We start from the raw sequence: 18046 nt of genomic DNA, 5'->3' as shown, positions 1-18046 counted from the left end.
AATTTATATTTATATTTTGTTCTTTTTTCATAAACATCTTACACTTGTTTCCCAATACTTTTTTTGAGAGAGAGGTGGTGGGGGAGACAGAGAGAGAGACAGAGCATGTGAGAGTGGGGAGGGGCAAAGGGAGAAGGAGAGAGAATCTTTTTTTTTTTTTTAATTTTTTTTTCAACGTTTTTTATTTATTTTTGGGACAGAGAGAGACAGAGCATGAACGGGGGAGGGGCAGAGAGAGAGGGAGACACAGAATCGGAAACAGGCTCCAGGCTCCGAGCCATCAGCCCAGAGCCTGACGTGGGGCTGGAACTCCCGGACCGCGAGATCATGACCTGGCTGAAGTCGGACGCTTAACCGACTGCGCCACCCAGGCGCCCCTAGAAGGAGAGAGAATCTTAAGCAGGCTTCACACCCAGCACAGAGCCTGACATGGGGCTTGATCTCATGACTGTAAAATCATGACCTACACTGAAATCAAGACTTGGACACTTAACTGACTGAGCCACCCAGGCGCCCCTCCCAACATTTTCCTACATTATATAATCTAGGAAATCTAGGATTATATATAATCTAGATAAACCTTGAGCTGCTTTGTATCACTCACTTCTTCCATTCTTCATTTATTTTTCTGTCCAATGTGTAAGACTTCCAAGCAGTCAAACATATAGATTTAGGATTTTTCTGGGTTCAATTTCTAGGGATTACTTCTTCCTAGTTTTTTGATCTTGGAAAAGTTCTTTTACCTCTCTGAGCCTCAATTTGCTTCTCTGAAAAAGTTGGTGTATTATTCCTTTCTCAAAGGATCTTTGTGACATATTTATAAGTGCTGAACAAGTGCTTGTTATTTATCTTTTATGGAGAAAGTTACTGTATTTTTTCATTCTGGAAAGCATTAGAATTACACTCTCTAGCTGTGTGACATATTTGGGGAACAGAAGTGACCAGAATATATTTCCATTTATGCAACTTTTTTATTCTGTGAGCAAAGAAATATCTTGGTCATAGCTTTGATCCAACCATGTTATAGCACTGTTATAAATAAGTAATCTCTTTTTAACTATTAGCCTTGACCTGTATAATAAAAGTGGTGTTAAATTTTGTTGCAGGGAAACTTGATGGAGACAAACTTTCACATACATGAATAAAATATTATGGCTATAACTTGGAAAGTTGAGTGCTTAAATGCTTCACAGCAATTATAAGTCAACCCAAGGAATGTTATTAAATTACTAGTATGTAAATTCTTAGTATACTATTATTTCATTATGACATTCAGATGGGATTTGTATGTCCTACACACACAGTTGTCAGAGATCAGAGGTTGATGACTGCTGTCCTTTGTCCCAGTAATTATTTTGTATTTCTCATATTTACATCACAAATTAGGAAGAACTTGGCTAGAAATAGCTAAGGTTCTGCTGAGAAGAAGATTTAACTGGGAATGTGCTCTTGGAATTTCTGAATTTGAAGAAGTATGATTGCTTGAAAGCATACCAAGTGTTTAAAAGGTAATATTTGCCAACCATATAAAACCAGAATTAGTCGTGGGCTAGAAATTGAGCTATTTGTGTGGTGGGAGACCATTGTTTCCCTTGCTTTGAGTTGCTTATCCTTTTTTGATTTCTCCAGATATAAAACAGTAATCATATTTTCCATTGTTTAGCTCATGGAATGTTAGAACGGAATAGGATAATGTGGGCCTAAGATTCTTCACTTGTTTTCCATTACTTGTAGGCTGAAATCCAAATTCCTTAGCAATATCATAGTGGTTGAAAACATAGGTTTTGGAATTAGATACAGGTTGTGAGCCCAGATTCTGACTCTGCCATATACAGCCATGTTCTTGGGCAGTTTACTTGAGCTTTCTAAGTTTCAGTTTCCTCGTCTATGAAATGGAGATAATAATAGTTCCTTCCTCATCGAGGTTGGTATGAGAGTTAACCTAGGTAGTATAAGCACAATACAAGCACAGGGTTTGGTGCATTCTCTGTGTTCAGTAAATGGTAGCTGCTGGTATCCACGTCTCCATGGCATATAAGGCCTTTGCTACCTGGTCTTTTTCACTTCATCTGCCATCATTAACTCCCTAAATTCATCCCATTTATCCTGAATACACTCCTTTATTACAACACACCTTACTTCCTGACTTTTCTCCGCTGTGTCTTTTTGATGTCAGAAATGTTATCTTATTCATAGGTGGATTTTCCTTAGTTAGCACATAGTGGAACTATAGCCAGTTGACTCAAGAAAATTGTGTAGAATTAAACTAATGTTGGGATCGTCATAAATAAATAAGGATTGGTCAAATAAGTATATAGTGAGTACATTAAAAAATAAAGTAAATAAAAATCCCTGTGTATATAAGACACCTGAACCAGTGGTCATTGGCCAAACTAAGTATAGACCTATTTTGTTAAAATAAGTCAGGAAAATTTATAACAAAAGTTTTAATTTCTGGCTTCTCTTGAAAAGTTTGGAGATCTAGCAACTGAACCTCCCTTGCTGCATAGAAATGGTTGGAATTCTTCAATTAGACCCATTCTCCATTCAAATAACATAGATGCATCACAATAGTGTCTCTATGTGTCTACCAGTATAAAGTTCATCTTTTCCTCCAGAAAACATGATTTGATTAATGCAGAATAGGAAGAGTACTGCTCTTTACCCATTCCCAGGTAGGTAGAGTTAGCTGATCTACCTGAAGAAGCAATGGCAGCCACCCACCCCACACTCCAGAAAGCCTAATCAAATGCTCTTAAAAATGTTTGATCTTGTTAAGCTTATATCGCCATAGCTATGTATAGTCTTGCTGATTTTGGTATTGTTGATTTATTCTGTGCCCTCCTGAGAAGCCCTATAGTTTGTGAGGATGAATTCGAGTTATTAATAGAGATAGTGGCTTATAATAGATGAGTTTTGTCTCTTACAGCCCCATGACCCAGGTGCATGTGGTTTTGGCCACATTGAGACAGGGCCAAGGGACTATGTGTAGTCATGTTAGAAGGCTGCATAGGGGAGTATTTGATGTGGGCATCAGGCCAGTTTACATGCTGATGTTTTTTGGGGGGGGGTGTACATTCAACTTTTGACAACTTGAATAACTGTTTGTCACCTCTGTGACTATAGGTACATCCCATACATTCCCATGCTTAGGAGAATACCCATAAATAACAAAGGGAAATGATTTAGCAATGATCTAGTTAATTGGGTAAATGTAAACACCCAATTGGCTATATCATATTATGTTTTGAAACTTGAATTGTGCACTACACTGACTAAATTGAGCATAAAATTGCCAGATCAGTTTACTCCATGTTTTACAGATACAGAATAAAAGCCAGATTAAGCAAAGAGATAGTATTTTCCTTTGAGCAGAGTGTGGGAATTTGAGTTTCTTATCAGACTTTGAAAACTGTGAATGTTAAATTATACTAGGATGGCACTTCCTGTTTTTACTTGTCGTTGAATTTATTTTCTTCTTCTGAAGCCCACAGCGAGCTTTTGACTGTATATCCTTTAATGCACTGATGTGAGCAGAGATGGGGTAGAGTTGCAGCCAGAAAAAGATTTAAAAATTTACTCAAGAAAATTTTGTATCATTCAGCAGCTCAGGTACAGGAATAAACATGACTTCTCTGAGATTTGGCAAGCTCACATTCCTCTTTCAAAATGAAGCACATCCAAAACACCTTCATGAGGTGCATACTAATTGGCTCTTGCTGCTTGCTAGTTATTGTGTTATTACCTAATGCAATCCAATCAGACATTCAAAAGGATATCTATTTCAAATAGTGTGATCTAGTTGGATTAAGTACAGACCCTGACATTTGGCACTCTGGTGCCACTGACTTACTTGTCAGACTCTTTGAAATATCAGTCAACATGACAGTGTCTGAGTTTCCATAAAGGACATTATGTTATCTGCCCCTGTGTCCAAATAAAGGTATTATAATGACTTAAAGGTAAATTGCTCTAAATGAAAATAATACAATTCAGTGAATATGCTAGGAAATCATTGGATGGATATATAGGCAATACATGTAAGAGAATAACAGAGTGACTCCATTTTCATCCTTGTTCTCCCAGGGACTGGTAGAGTGCCAAGCTGCCTATTTCCCTCATGATTGCTGAAGGATGAATTTATCCATCAGCAGTAGTGCTTTGGTAACTACTTGCTCTAACAAGGTTAAGTTACTTCAACTCTGCAGATCTCAGACTTTTCTATCTATAAAATGATTGGGATTAGCTTGTAAAAAACATTTTCTTACAGGTCCAACATTTGACTCTTTGATTTGATGTATTGTAAAACATGGCAAATATAAATATATATATATATATATATACGCATATATATAATGTTATATATATAAATAAATGTTTATATTTAAACATATATAAATAAATGTTTATATTTGTAAATATAAATATTTGTATTTAAATATATATAAATAAATGTTTATTTATATACATATACTTGATAGGATGGTCTTTGAGGATTAGAGTAAGAAAATGAGCAATGACTTAAATAATAAACTTATATAAAATTAAATAATGAAAATAAATTTATAAAAAAGATAAATAGATGTTTTAATGGCTGATAAACAACAACCATGACTGTTAGCATATGACTATTGTCCTAAGTGAAAATCTGTCCCTTTTGTGGTGTGGAGTGTGGAAATTTTAATGTTTGAAAGTTACCATCAAGAATTTTGGTGTATCGGGGTGCCTGGGTAGCTCAGGTGCTTAAGTGTCCAACTCTTGGTTTCGGCTCAGGTCATGATCTCACAGTTTTGTGAGTTCAAGCCCTGCGTCTGGTTCTGCACTGGCAGTGCGAAGCCTGCTTGGAATTCTCTCTCTCTCCCTCTCTCTCTGCCCCTCCCCTGCTCACACTGTCTGTGTCTCTCTCAAAATAAATAAATAAACTAAAAAAAAAAATAATTTTGATGTATTAAAAGTTCCAGGTTGAGAGAGGCTTCTGTACATATAGAACTGATTTCCTCTTAATTCCAGGTGACCCCTTTTATTATGAAATGACTACCAAATCCTTTTTTTTAAAGATGTTAGGGACTGGCCTGGAAGGAGTGTGAGAACTTTCCTTCCTTTAGTTCCTTTTAAGGTGCTGAAAGCCTTGCTCCTCTGCTGAGGTCTGACTTGCCTTGGGAGCTCAAAGCTGCAGGGCCTGTTTAGCTGCTGTGTTTTACATGTGCTGACAAGGTTTATATCCCAATTGCTTATGTATCAGAACGCTGAAGTTGAGAAAGCACCTTTGAAAAATTCAGTGATATCTGTTCCTAGAGGGATTTATATTTGATTCTTTTTCCTATCACTCCTTCCTCTTCACTTTGTTCTCTTTTGTTTCTTCCTTTGCGTGACTCTCATTCATTTATTTATTCATAAACACATATACCAAACATGGTGTTGGATCATGAGAATAGAGAGCTAATATACGTTACTTACTGTCTAGGAGCTTACTGCCCAGCATCATGTTTTTGGGTGCAATTTCTTTGCAAGTTTGGTCCTTTGCTATTTATAGCTTCTGGGAATGTACTTACATTTTGAATGCTTAGTTTTTTGACTCTTAGCCTTATATAATTCATTCCTAAATTCTGTTATGTATCTGTAATAGTCAGCCCGTTGAAGGAAGCTGTTTTTAGCCATCATTTAGTGGATATGAACACTTAATATTAGTTTTCTTTCATTTTGCAAGTATCTCTTTCAATAAAAAATTCAAAACTAGGATTTTTGCAGCTATAAGCTTTCTGGTAACCAGGTTCTAATCTTATTTGATGACTATACTTGGGGGTGAATGTGGAAAGGAAAATTTTTATTTAGGTAGTAAAATCTGACTCCTCCCCCAACTATATTGAGATCCTCTGATGAGGCTATAAACTTACTGATTCTATTTCCTTTTCTTTCTCCTTGATAGTTATGGATATGGGAGGCAAAAGACTCAGATCTCCATTTGAAACTTCTTGGATAGTTAGTAGAGAAATCCTTGCAAGCTTTCAGAGTTGAGGATGGAGAAGCTGCCTATTATTGTAGCTAAACCTAAGGAGAGGGAAATATTAGGAAAACACCATTGTAAGGAGCCAAGGAGTCAGTTTGTCTGAGACAGAAGAATTTTGGTTAATCAGACCTTATTGAAATTTGACTTAGATAGTGCTTTTCAAAAACAATGAAAGTGAATGTTTCGATTCTTTATTGCTTCTTAACTTTCCTCTTCCCCCAAATTTGGTGGCTTTAAACAACAATCATTATATTATATCTCCTCATTCTCTGGATTGATTGGGTTCAGCTGAGTCCTTTTGCTTCACATGAGGTCACTTGGGGATACAGCTATCTTGGAACTCACCTGGGCCAGAGCATGCAAGATGGCCAAGTTGGTAGTGGACAGGTAATATTGGCCATCAGCAGGTAGCTCAGTGGGGGCATTCTGGTGGGGGGGGGGTCTTGATTCTCCTCAAGGCCTTCCACGCTTCTCCTTATGGCTACTTAGGCTTCCCTGTAGCATGGCTGCTGGATTTCACAAGGCAGGAAGTGGAAGCTGCCAGTCCTCTTAAAGGCTAGCCTAAAAGGTGCACGACTTTACTTCCCCTGCATTCTATTGGTCGGGAGCAGTCACAGGCCCCACTTCTATTCAAAGGGGGTGAGGAAAGAAGACTTCACTTCTCAGTGGAGGTAGTGACAAAGATGTTGCAGTTATCTTTAATCTGCTATAGTAAATCTGTTTATAGCTAATCAATATAAAAGCTGACATTTGAAAAAAAGACAGGGGCATAAAAAGGCCTGGGAAGTTCAAAATCTGCCCGAATGCATATTTTATAAAGGGGAAGAATAGCTGCATGTTGATCACATTCAGGTGGACTCAAGGAAAGGTTACCTTAGACCGTTCATTGTTTCTCAAACTTAAGTGTTCACCAGAATTACTAGGAGGGTATGTTAAAATATAGATTGCTGGGCCACACTCCCAGAATTTCTAATTAAACAGGCCTGGGGTGGGGCCAGGGGATTGACATTTCTAAGAAACTCACAGATGATGCTGATGTTAATGGTCTTGGGAACCACACTTTGAGAACCACTGCCTTAGACTGCACAGGGCCAGAAAGAGTGAGGAAAAGAGGAAAAAAGACGGAAATATATTATTTTCCCTCTAATAGTATTTTAAAAAGCCTAGTGTCAATAGTATAAATTTAAGTTTCAGGCCACAATGAACATATTAACATAGGGCCTTTATGTTTGTCAGGGTAATTAATCCTAGTGCTACAACATGAGCCCCTGAAATCTCATTAGCTTAACACAACAAAGGTTTATTCTTACTTATGTCAAGTCCAATATGAGTCAGTAGCGTTCCTCTGTAGGGGCTACAGCATCTGGAACATGTGCCTCTTTGCTGCTGATGCAGGGGAAGAGAGAAGAGAAGAGATAAGCAAGCCACATCAGCTCTTAACTGCCCCAGCCTAGAAGTGACTCAGGTTCCCTTCTCTCAGAGTCCATTGGTCTGAACTAGTTGCATGACCCCCACCTAACTGCAAATTAGGCGGGGAAATGTGGGGTGGGGGGACACAGTTAGCTAGTAAGCCCTAACTATCTCCACTATGGCACCCGACTAACTTTAGTGTCCATGTTCTGTGGTTAGGCAGAGCTGGACGTAGAAAGAATCCCATGAGCCCTCAAACCCATATGTACACCTCTGCTTATAGTTATTCAAACATTATTATTCCTTTAAAAAATATTCATTCTCTTCTATGAGTAATTTTTTGTTTTATTCCTAATTGTCTGTGTGGCATTAAACACAGTGTCTAATGATATCATTATCTCAAAAGAAAAATTTATTGTGAAAACTTCATCTCCTGTTACAAATAATTTGGTAAACCCTCGTTATTAGGCCATTTTAGTTGTTCTATTAAGGACTGATTAAGTAAGATGCCATCTCTTTTTCTTTGCCAATTTTGCCAAGCACATAATTCTTTCGGTAATTATTAAAGCAATCATTTATGGTGCTGGATTCCATTGGCAATAAGTAGTATCAGGACTTTGAAAATCATCTTGTGGGCATTTTTGAAAATAAAGGAATGGAATTTATTTTTATCCCATCTGTACAAATCCCATTGTTAGCTGAGTATTAGGTAATATAGTAAAGAATATTGTCAGTGAGAAACAAAGCACAATTTAGGTTTTATTCTTCGGATTGCCTCTTACTGTTGTTGCCTACCTTTGTCTGGAATTCTTTTTTCGTGGTGCTCCCACAAAAACTGATAGTGGCGAACAGGATTCCCAGCCACACAGAGACTCTTTGGTCATGGGAAAGCAGTTCCTTTTTCCCTCTGCTGATGAGAAGACTTTATTTGGCAGATGAAACCTTTGGAACATGCTACACACCCAGTCTCACTAGCTTTTTGAGGCCAATTTCCATTTCAATTTTGTTCCTTAAATTCTACAGGTTTGATTAACATCTCTGATATGTTGAAACAATATGGCGAAGAGGTGGTTTTTTGCAGGAACGTGCTTGACTGGTAGCAGTCACCTGTCTTTTTTGGTAAACTAAAATTCTATATGTCATGATTATTAGAAAGCATCTGAGGTATGTACTTTGATGGCTTTGTTACATAGTCTCAGTTTATACTTAGAATCTTTATAGGATTTCCCCCTGCACACACACAATTATTTAGTGGCTACAAGACCGGCAGCTCCTTTAAATTAACAAGTGACAGATCAGCATTATTCTTCCCAATGAGCAGATGAAGAAACTGAGACAATTTTGTGACTAGTCCAAAGCGTCCTGGTGAGTCAGAGGCAGAGTTAGGATTAAACTTTAGTTTAAATGCTCAGGCCAAAGCAGCTTGTGTAACTTAGAAGTTAACTTTTTGAAGGTAGAGACACTGTCTTATGTTAATGTTTGCTAGAGCAATAGCATGATGTGCAGTTATAAAAATTGGAGACTATTTAAATTAATTCATCTGATCCATTTCAGAAGTATAGCTGCAATTCCATACCTGGGATAGGTGAAGACGGGCTTACGTATACACAGAAAACAGCATAATGAATTGGAAAAAGCAAGACACTACAGTTGGAAGAAGCAGATTTCACTGAGAGCTGTGTGATCTTGGTCATGTCACATAACCTCTCACGAAGTTTACAAGTGTCTTCACTTGTAAAATGTGAGGCATCGGAACAGATGTTTCCTAAGGTCTCAATTTCTATTGCAGAATTTTGAAACTATTATATTTGTGTGAGGAGGGATCCTCCTTAGATAAATCTTAATATAACCAAAATTAGCATTCTTTTAAAGATTTATTTTTAAATGCAATTGCTATGAGAGACAGTTTCTTTGGTTCTGACTTGGCATCTGGGATCTTTTCTCTGACATCAGCTCTGCTGAAGATCATAGAAGGGGATTATGGAATAAGGCTTGGCTATGAGGAGGCTGAGTGTGCAAAGCAGGAACAAACTTGTAAGGCCAAGCTCTCTCTACAACCCTGCTTCCCATTCTTCCCAGAGCTGGAGGCTGAACTCTAAACCACCTCCTCCTACCCACTACCATACTGATGGATCGAAGAAATGTTTGCGTAGGGAGAGTGTTTGCTAGGCTATTTTGGTAGTAGCCCTCGTGTACACCCTCACCCCCATGTACTTGGTTGGATTCCCATAGAATGAATCTTGAGAAATTTGCTTTTTCAGCTTCTTTGTCTCCTCCTACCCTTTTACTTAGTGACAAGAAGGATGTGGCATCAATCTCAATAAAATACGGTGGTGCCTCCCCATTTCTCCACCTGTCCTTGTGGAAGAGAGCTTGGTAAAAATTCATCACGGGCAGAGTATGGGGGGTTGGAGTCCCGTGGAAGAGTTTTCTCTGCAGAGTTCAGGCTTAATTCTGAATATCACTGACCCAGGGGCCAGTTTCACATCCTGCAAAAAAGCTCTGGAAGAATGTGTCAGCAGAACTGGCATTGCATGTCTAGACAAAGAATTGATATTAGCATCATCAGCCAGCATCCAATCTGTTAACTCTTGTGTAAGCATTTGTTGTCTGTGCCTCAGGCATTTTTTGGCTTAAAATGAAAACTGTTGGTCTAAGATTTAGACTTCGGTCTTTCAGGAGGTTCTTTCAAGGCAGGGAATCACAAGGTAATTTATTTCAAGATCAGATATTTTATTGATTAATATGAAAGTCTCTTCAGTTTTTTTTTAATTTTTCACTAAAGTGGTATCTGCGTCATCACCATTTTTATTTTATTATATATTCACTATTTCAAGAAACATTTATTAAGCACCCGCTGGGAATCTACACAGGGAATTCTCCTAGGCTGCTCTGATAGATACATTGATGAATAAAACAGCTAAGGTCCCTGCCCTTCTGGAGTTCATAGCTTAATGGGGGAGAATGACCACAAACAAGAGTAACAGGATATTTCTGTCTCAGTTTCCGCTGAGGCACCAAAGAACAAAGCAGTAGGTGTCAGGTTCTTTGGCTTTTTAAATTGAAGTGCTAGACTACCTCTCCAGGATTTGAAAAAAGGGTACCTCAGAACTGGTTTTGCCAGCCTGAACCCATCATCCACCTTCAGGGCATTGAAGAGAAGGCTTAGTATGCTGAGAGATTCAAGTGCTGTTTGAATTTCTTTAAGAAGAGTTGTCACTGTGCTGTGTAGTTGTCCTCACTTCAGGAAGGGGCTGACTTCAAACCTAGTTAGGAGGAGGCTTCTAGGGAACCAGTCTGAGAGAGCACTGTTTTGTGTTTCCTGGAGTTTTGGGACTTAAGGACTGATATCTGAGGCATTTCAAAGCAGAAGCCATAGTGGGGGTAGGAATGGGATATTGTAGGGCAGCAGAGAGAAAAAAAAAAAAAATGGCTCTGTTGGGATTGGCCAGTACTTTTAAAGTTGACTGGGTGAGAATTGACTGAGACAAGACCAGACGGGGTCATCTTGAAGGTAACTTGACAAAGAGGACCATAAGGAGGGATGAGGTGACTGGAAAAAGATAGGCCTCTGGAATGGGGCAGCTGAATGGGAATGAGGGGGAAATTCTTATGGGACCAACCAGAAAGAGTCTTGCCTAGCAAGGCAATTGTAGGTAAGACATCTGCTATGATGGGAGCCTCTGAAAACTTCACAAAGAGCAGGATTGGGAAGCTTGGGTGTTTGCCAAGTACAGAGGTATCAACTCCAGATTACAGCCAAATCTGACAAGTTAGATCTGTCTTCCCCTATCCTCCTCCATCCCTTGCCCCAACTTGAAAGGGCCTAGGATGGGAAGAGGTAAAGTGAGAAAGCTGACAAAGGCTGGCTTCCTCGACAAGCTGTCAAGCCTGAAGGAGATATGAGCTGGCAGAGGGGAGAAATTGTAGATTAGCTTAGGTTTAGAGTCTTGATATTAAAGTCACCCAAGAAAACGGACTATTTGTTTATGACTGGGAAATAACTAGGACAGTTATGGGACTGGTGGGATATTTTCATTATCTTCCCAACAGGGAAGAACATAGGAAGTTGAGCAGATTTGAAGGCTAAATCTCCCAGAAGTGGGAGAGGATAAATCACTTTGGGTTCATGACATACTGATCCAGGTTCCTTTAACCTGGATATGCTAGTAAATGAGTAAAATATAAAATATGGGGGGGCACCTAGATGGCTCAATCCATTGAGCATCTGACTCTTGGTTTCCCTTCAGGTCATGATACCAGAGTTGTGGGATTGAGCCCAGCATTGGGCTCCTCACTGAGCGTGGAGCCTACTTGGGATTCTCTCTTTCCCTCTGCCCCTCTCCCCTGCTTGCATGCTCTCTGTCTCTCTCTCAAACATATATATAAACATATATATATATATATATATATATATATATATATATATATATACACACACACACACACATATAAACATATACAAAACATATATATATATATATATATATATATATATATGAAACTATGTTCTTAAAGAATAGTGGGGAGGGGTGGTAGTGGTAGAGAGCCTAGTTAGATAGCTCAACAAGGATGACCTTTCAGGAAATGGTAATGAATCAGAAGGAGTCAGTTGTGCTGTGTTTCATGGGAGTTGGGGGAGGGAGGTGCCTGCAGAGTCCAGGGGAGAGGGAACAGCATGTGTAAAGTTTGTGTGGAATCCTATGATCAGTGTCCAGGAAACATTTGGGTGGATTCAACCAAAGGTATTTTCATTCTTTGTGCAGGGCACTGAGTTTAATGCCACATCTACAAACAGGATAAATACCTCCTTCACTGAGGTTTAAGACTTAATTGATCATTGTTGGGGAAAAAAACACTTTGATAAAAGGTAAGATCTAAAACTGTAAAGAGTGAGGAAGCTCCTGTCCTCTGCCCTCAAGCTCTTGATGGTCCCAGATAACATTCTCCTTTTCTGAGAATTTCCATGACAAGCAGTCTCTTTTAGTGTGCTGGTGACCTTTTATGGAGTGTAGGGACAGCTGGGGAAAGAAACACAGAGCTCCCCTGACAGTCCCTGGAGGGAGGGAAAGCCTTTTAACTTGTTCTAGGGCTTTGTTTATGTGTAAGGCTGAGAAAAGGCTACTTGTAAGCATGCCATCCAAGATAATAGAGGTAAGATGTCAACAATTCTGTCACTAGGGGCAGATATACCTTCTCAGTTTAACACAATGATTGTAAATGTGGTTTGCCTTTGCTGGCAAAAGTTTGTTCACTCAGGAAATAAGAAGAGCAGAAAGATGAATAGGCAGCCTAGAGAAGGCCTGGGGAGAGTCTCTGCAGGAATGTGGACTCAACCATTTAAAGCTGAGATCGCGCAAGCAGACGGTGACCTCAGCGAGTGCCTGTGCTGATGGCACTTTCCCAGCCTTGCTGGCGTTCCAGCTGGCACTCGGTCTCCACCAGGAGATGGAGCATTTTGGGGCAGGGAGTAAGGCACCCAGGCTCGTGGGGACTCCCAGGAAGTGAGGTGTAACCGACAGCCCCTGCTTTCAAGGAACTATCTGATTGGGAGACAGAATCTACATTGCCGACACATCTAGTAGTCATATGTACAGAGTCAACCCAAGGAGGTAAAGAGAGAGGTAAAATATGCTCCCTGTGAAGACCAGGAAAGGACAGTACAATGTAAATTGTCAGAGTTTTCCATGTCTCTAGTTTTTATATCTATTCACCATCCAAGCAACGTGCACTCAGCAGAGAAACTGACAAATTCAGACAGTGTAAGAAATCAGCTATTTTTGTTATTAAAGAATGTTTTGTAAATAGAGAAGTGACTTCTGAATTTCAGAGAAATTTGTGCAGTCTTTCCCCCTTTCCCATTGGTGGGGAGAAATAATTTGCCTCATTAGAATCTGTGCCCCTTAGACAGGAGCCAGTCCCCAAACAGGCTGCCAGGTACACAGAAGGTCCTCGATGAATGTATTTAAAACTCAAAGTTCTATGATTTAGGGATCTAAGATTTTCATTGTTTTTTTTTTTTTTTTGGAAATTTGAGTTAGAGTGCTTTGTAACTAGTCTCTCTTGCCAGTATTCTATATGAATATTAGACCTTAAGATATTCTGTTTTTGATATTCCTTATTTTACCAATACAATGTATTTCAAAAATCAGTTTTCAGGTTGATATTGTGGTCTTTAGGCATATTTTTTCCTTGATGACACATTATAGTAGCAAGAACATGAACATTTGAGTCAGGTAAACATGAATTTGAATACCAGCCTTATAACCCTTATATCTGGAGTTTGAGGTGAGGCCCTAGATTCCCATTTTTGAGGCTTCACTCTGACCCTCTGACAGACACAGCCCTCCTCATAGAGAATTCTGAGTGGCCAAGAACACATGCCGACCTGAAACCACTGTCCCTGTGCTCTCAGAATTCTGGATTCCTTGCCCAGGCTACTGGGAACACACTGGGGCCAGAGATAAGCTGGCAGGATGGTCCAAACTTTCACAGAATGCGGCCTGAAGGGGATGGATGTAGGCTGGGAAGAAAGACAGGGTAGAGCACTGGGCTGGGGAACTATCATTTGTACTCTTATGTTGGGTCCTAAAAACGTCACGGGAGGGTCCTTTATATCTGACTCTCAGTCACATTGCTTGCAAACAACTTGACCTTTCTGAACCTCATTTACCTCCTTCAAAAATATGTGTAAGAATTTCTTCTTACAAAAGGGTCCAATTAGATTATTATATAAACATAATTGTATGAAACATAGTAAACCAAAAATTCCTATCACTGTTATCAATCTTGGCTAGAGTTTCAGGCTAAACTGAAAATGTCTACTAAAGCTGCCATACAACTGAAATGCATTACTAATTACATTATTAGCACTAACAGTATTTCAGGTATATGGTCTCTTATCTGAAACCTTTGGGCCAGATGTTTCCCGAATTAATACCTTTTTTTTGGATTGTAGAAATACGTATATAAACCATATATTGCATTACACTGGGAATATTTGAGGCAGGGCCATGTTATTAAATACATTGGCATTTTCATAGCAAAACCTGTTGATCACTATGTGATAAGTAAAAAGCATACATAGCCTCATGTTAATCCAGGTCAGTTTATTTTTTTTAATACATTTTTATATTTTGGAACAGTTTTAGATTTACAGAAAGTTTGCAAAGATAGTACACAGTTCCCCTATGTTTTAAATATTGTTATCATCTTACTTTACTATGGCATATTTGCCATAATTAATGAGCCAAGACTGATACATCATTATTAACTAAAGTTCATACTTGATTCATGTTTTCTTAATTTTTACCTAATATCCTTTTTCTGTTCCTCGAGTCCATCTAGGCCACTCCATTACATTTTGTTGTTATGTTGGATATTTTATAGACTATGCTTCAGTTGGGATTTGTCTGATGGTTTAAGATTAGACTGGGGTTATGGGTTTGACCACAGAGGGAGAGTGCCATTCTCATCACATCTGAAGGGTACATACTATTAGCATGACTTATCACTGTTAATGTTGACCTTGATTACCTGGCTGTGGTATTTTTTGTCATATTTTCACACTATAAAGCTACACATTTTTCTTCCCTTTTCATTCTGTGTTTTTGGAAGGGAAGTCACTATGCATGACCTATACTTAAGGAGTGGGGGATTATGTTCCCTGTCCTAGAGGGTGGAGCATCTGAATTATTTAGTATTCTTCTGCATGGGAGTTTGATCTCTTCTTCTCCATAGTTCAGATTTTGCTGCCAATGGGTTAAGGAATTTTTAAATTTTATTTTCATTTTTTAGTATTGTGGATAGGGATTATGGACAAGAACCAACATTCTATCTAAATTTAAAAAGTCTTACAACATGTGTGTACCCACTCTTGGTTACAGAAGAGATGAGTGATGTTTCCTTATAAAAGAATGATAGGGGGAGCCTAGGTGGCTCAGTTGGTTAAGCATCCAACTTCGGCTTACATCATGATCTTGGGGTTCCTGAGTTCAAGCCCTACTTCAGGCTCTGTGCTGACAGCTTAGAGCCTGGAGACGGCTTCACATTCTGTATCTCCCTCTCTCTCTGTCCTTCCCCCACTCGTGCACGCTCTCTCTCTCTCAAAAAAATGAATAAACATTAAAAAAAATGAATGATAGGAACTAGTAGGAAGGGATAATGGTGGCCTGTCTCCCAGAGCAATGGATGGTCCCTGCCCATCACACATGAGAGGCTGTACAGTTTTAAATAAGTAGTATGTTTGGTTGGTTCCATACCTTCATAACTAATTCAGCTTGAAGGGAAATAATGGGAAATATGGTCATGGCCAAGTTAAGAATATAAATTTTAAAAAAGAAGACAAATTTTCCCTTTCATGTTTTGTCAGACCTTTTTTCACATAAATTTTCATAAAAACTCGTGGGATTATTAGAGACTGGGAGAGGTGTGTATAGAAGGAAATCTCGGTGGCTCTTGCCTTGGGCATGCTGTGTCACTTCCCACAGTCAATGAGGGGCCCGGTCCACTCTCCTACATTCCTGCCTGCCTCATAGATGCCCCATACCTGCCCCCAGGCAGCTTTCTGTGACACATAGGTTAAATCCTCTTTCTCCTCAACTCTTCTTTCCCACCTTCCCCTCAACCTGGGTAAGACCCTCTTAGGACTTTTCTTGTTCAAACCTAAGTCCCCTGTGGCCTCTGTATGGCTTCAGAAACTTCTACCAGCAGTAACATTCAAAGTATCTGACACTCTATGACCTAGAGATGCAACTGGGCCTTGTGCCAGGCACAATCCCTCTGTGTGCAGAGAGTCCAGTGTGAGAGAAATCACTGAAGGATGTGTGAGGGGGTATGGAACCACAGCTATTTATCAACTCGAAGGGGAGTTTTTGATCTTTTAACATACAGGGAAAGTAAATATTATTAAATATATTTTGTATCATGTTGGTCATTGGAGCTTTCCAGAATTAAGCCCTAGCCTCCAGTTACTGATTACTGACATATTGCTTACACATTCTCAGGGTTGTCTTTCCAACTCGTGGAATCACTCACTGAAGCTCCAAGAAGGCATCCATTTAATTAGGGCAACCGTGTGACCAAATATTAACACGTTGCTGTTTGAACTTACCCCTGAAGCCTAATAGCCTATGTCATTATGGTCCTAGGACTAACTCATGAGATGATATGACGCCTGGGCAGCACCAGAATTGTTAAAAATGGACTGACAGAAATGTATCTGTAGTGACTCTTTTCCTACTTCAGCCTTCAAAGGAACACAGGTCAGGAAATTTATTTTCTATTGATTTCACTTGATCTCTCTCCAGCCTGTGATTTCATTGCCTATAATCACATTCATTTCTTTAGTATACTGTCTCTTCCACCGAATTTAGAGAAATGTGTGGATGTCTTAAAAATGGTACAAACTTCTGAAGAAAAAAAAATAGTTATATGTAATTTGGATGATGAATAAACTTCAAATAACTCTCTGAATTTGAGCTCCAATTAGGGAGAAATAATTAAGCATGTTGGCATTGAAGAAATAAAATATTTTAAACCACTCTCTGATCTTGGTTGTGTCTCTTTTTCAAAGTCCAAAAATTAAACATAATGATGGACTAGATAAAGAAGTTTATTATTCACCATCTCGTTATGCTACTTGATGAATTGACTGGAATTTCTCAGACACCTTCTTTTCAAAGGCCCCCCTGGGGGGCACAATCCCCTCAAACCTAGTTTCTGTGATATTTTTAAACTGCATGTCACCGGGTTTAGTTGCCAAAGCAAAGGCCTTAACTTGTTAAAATTCCTCTACCCATAAAAATTATTTGAATACTGTAAGTCTTACAATATATTTTATACTTTTACTAGTAAAATAATATGTGTGTTGTAAAACTGTTTACGCAGTTCATTTGGAAATTTTTTGTGTACTGCCTTGTGAAAAATCTTCTACTGTATCTTGAATTGTTTTTTGTTGATTTCATTAGATTATGTTCACACCCCCTCCTTCGAATGGTTTGAAAAAACTATTAAGTTCCAAAATTAAGACATATTATTTTCAATTTATAACAGAACATTTCGTTTAACTGTTTCTTGGACCAGAAAGACCTGGAATCTTGTCTGGTTTTGCCCTATCTGTGTGATCAGCAGCAAGCCACTTAACTTCCACGGGTCGTGATTATCTCATCTGTAAAGGAAGGGCTTGGACTAGATAATTTCTAAGATTGCTCCAGCTTTATAATTTGGATGATAGTATTTGATCTGGCAAATCTCCCAGAAGGATATTCTCTGAGTTTGAGAAGGCTGTCCTAATTTGACCATGGATGTTTTGAATTTGGAAAAACTTCTTAGAAAACTCCCAAAAGACATACTCCCAAAAGCATACTCACTGGCTCTAGAGGCCTGATGTCCTAAACCATCCTTCTGTTACACCACTCAGACAGCAGGTCGGGGTGCCACGGATGCCACACTCACAACATCATGGCAGCAGGGAGCTGGCTACACACAAGAAGCATGAAACTGCCAGCAAAAGCATTGTTCATAAAGAGAACTTCAGCTGAGAGCTGAGTTCAAAAATTTTCAGCCCAATACACCAGCAGTTGGCTTTCTCACTTTTCTTGGTTGTGTTATGTTAGCATTTTTTACTTT

The 18046-nt window shown here is 39.0% G+C and overlaps 1 long non-coding RNA gene across 3 annotated transcripts in view; it reads left to right on the top strand.

Moving 5' to 3' along the window:
• The first annotated feature begins 1371 nt into the window (after positions 1-1371).
• The window catches only part of LOC147584262 (uncharacterized), a 175108-nt gene continuing 158433 nt past the window's right edge, over positions 1372-18046 (top strand). For all 3 annotated transcript variants that reach the window (XR_015247185.1, XR_015247146.1, XR_015247112.1), the window contains exons 1-2: positions 1372-1508; positions 16567-16680. This is a non-coding gene — a long non-coding RNA (uncharacterized LOC147584262). The remainder of the gene's footprint in view (positions 1509-16566; positions 16681-18046) is intronic.

The sequence above is a fragment of the Puma concolor genome, chromosome A1, assembly GCF_028749965.1.
Source record: "Puma concolor isolate L17-30 chromosome A1, mPumCon1.1.hap2, whole genome shotgun sequence".
NCBI classification, from domain to species: Eukaryota; Metazoa; Chordata; class Mammalia; order Carnivora; family Felidae; genus Puma; species Puma concolor.
Note: the sequence above shows the minus strand (reverse complement) of the source record. Positions and strands in the feature narration are given on the sequence as shown.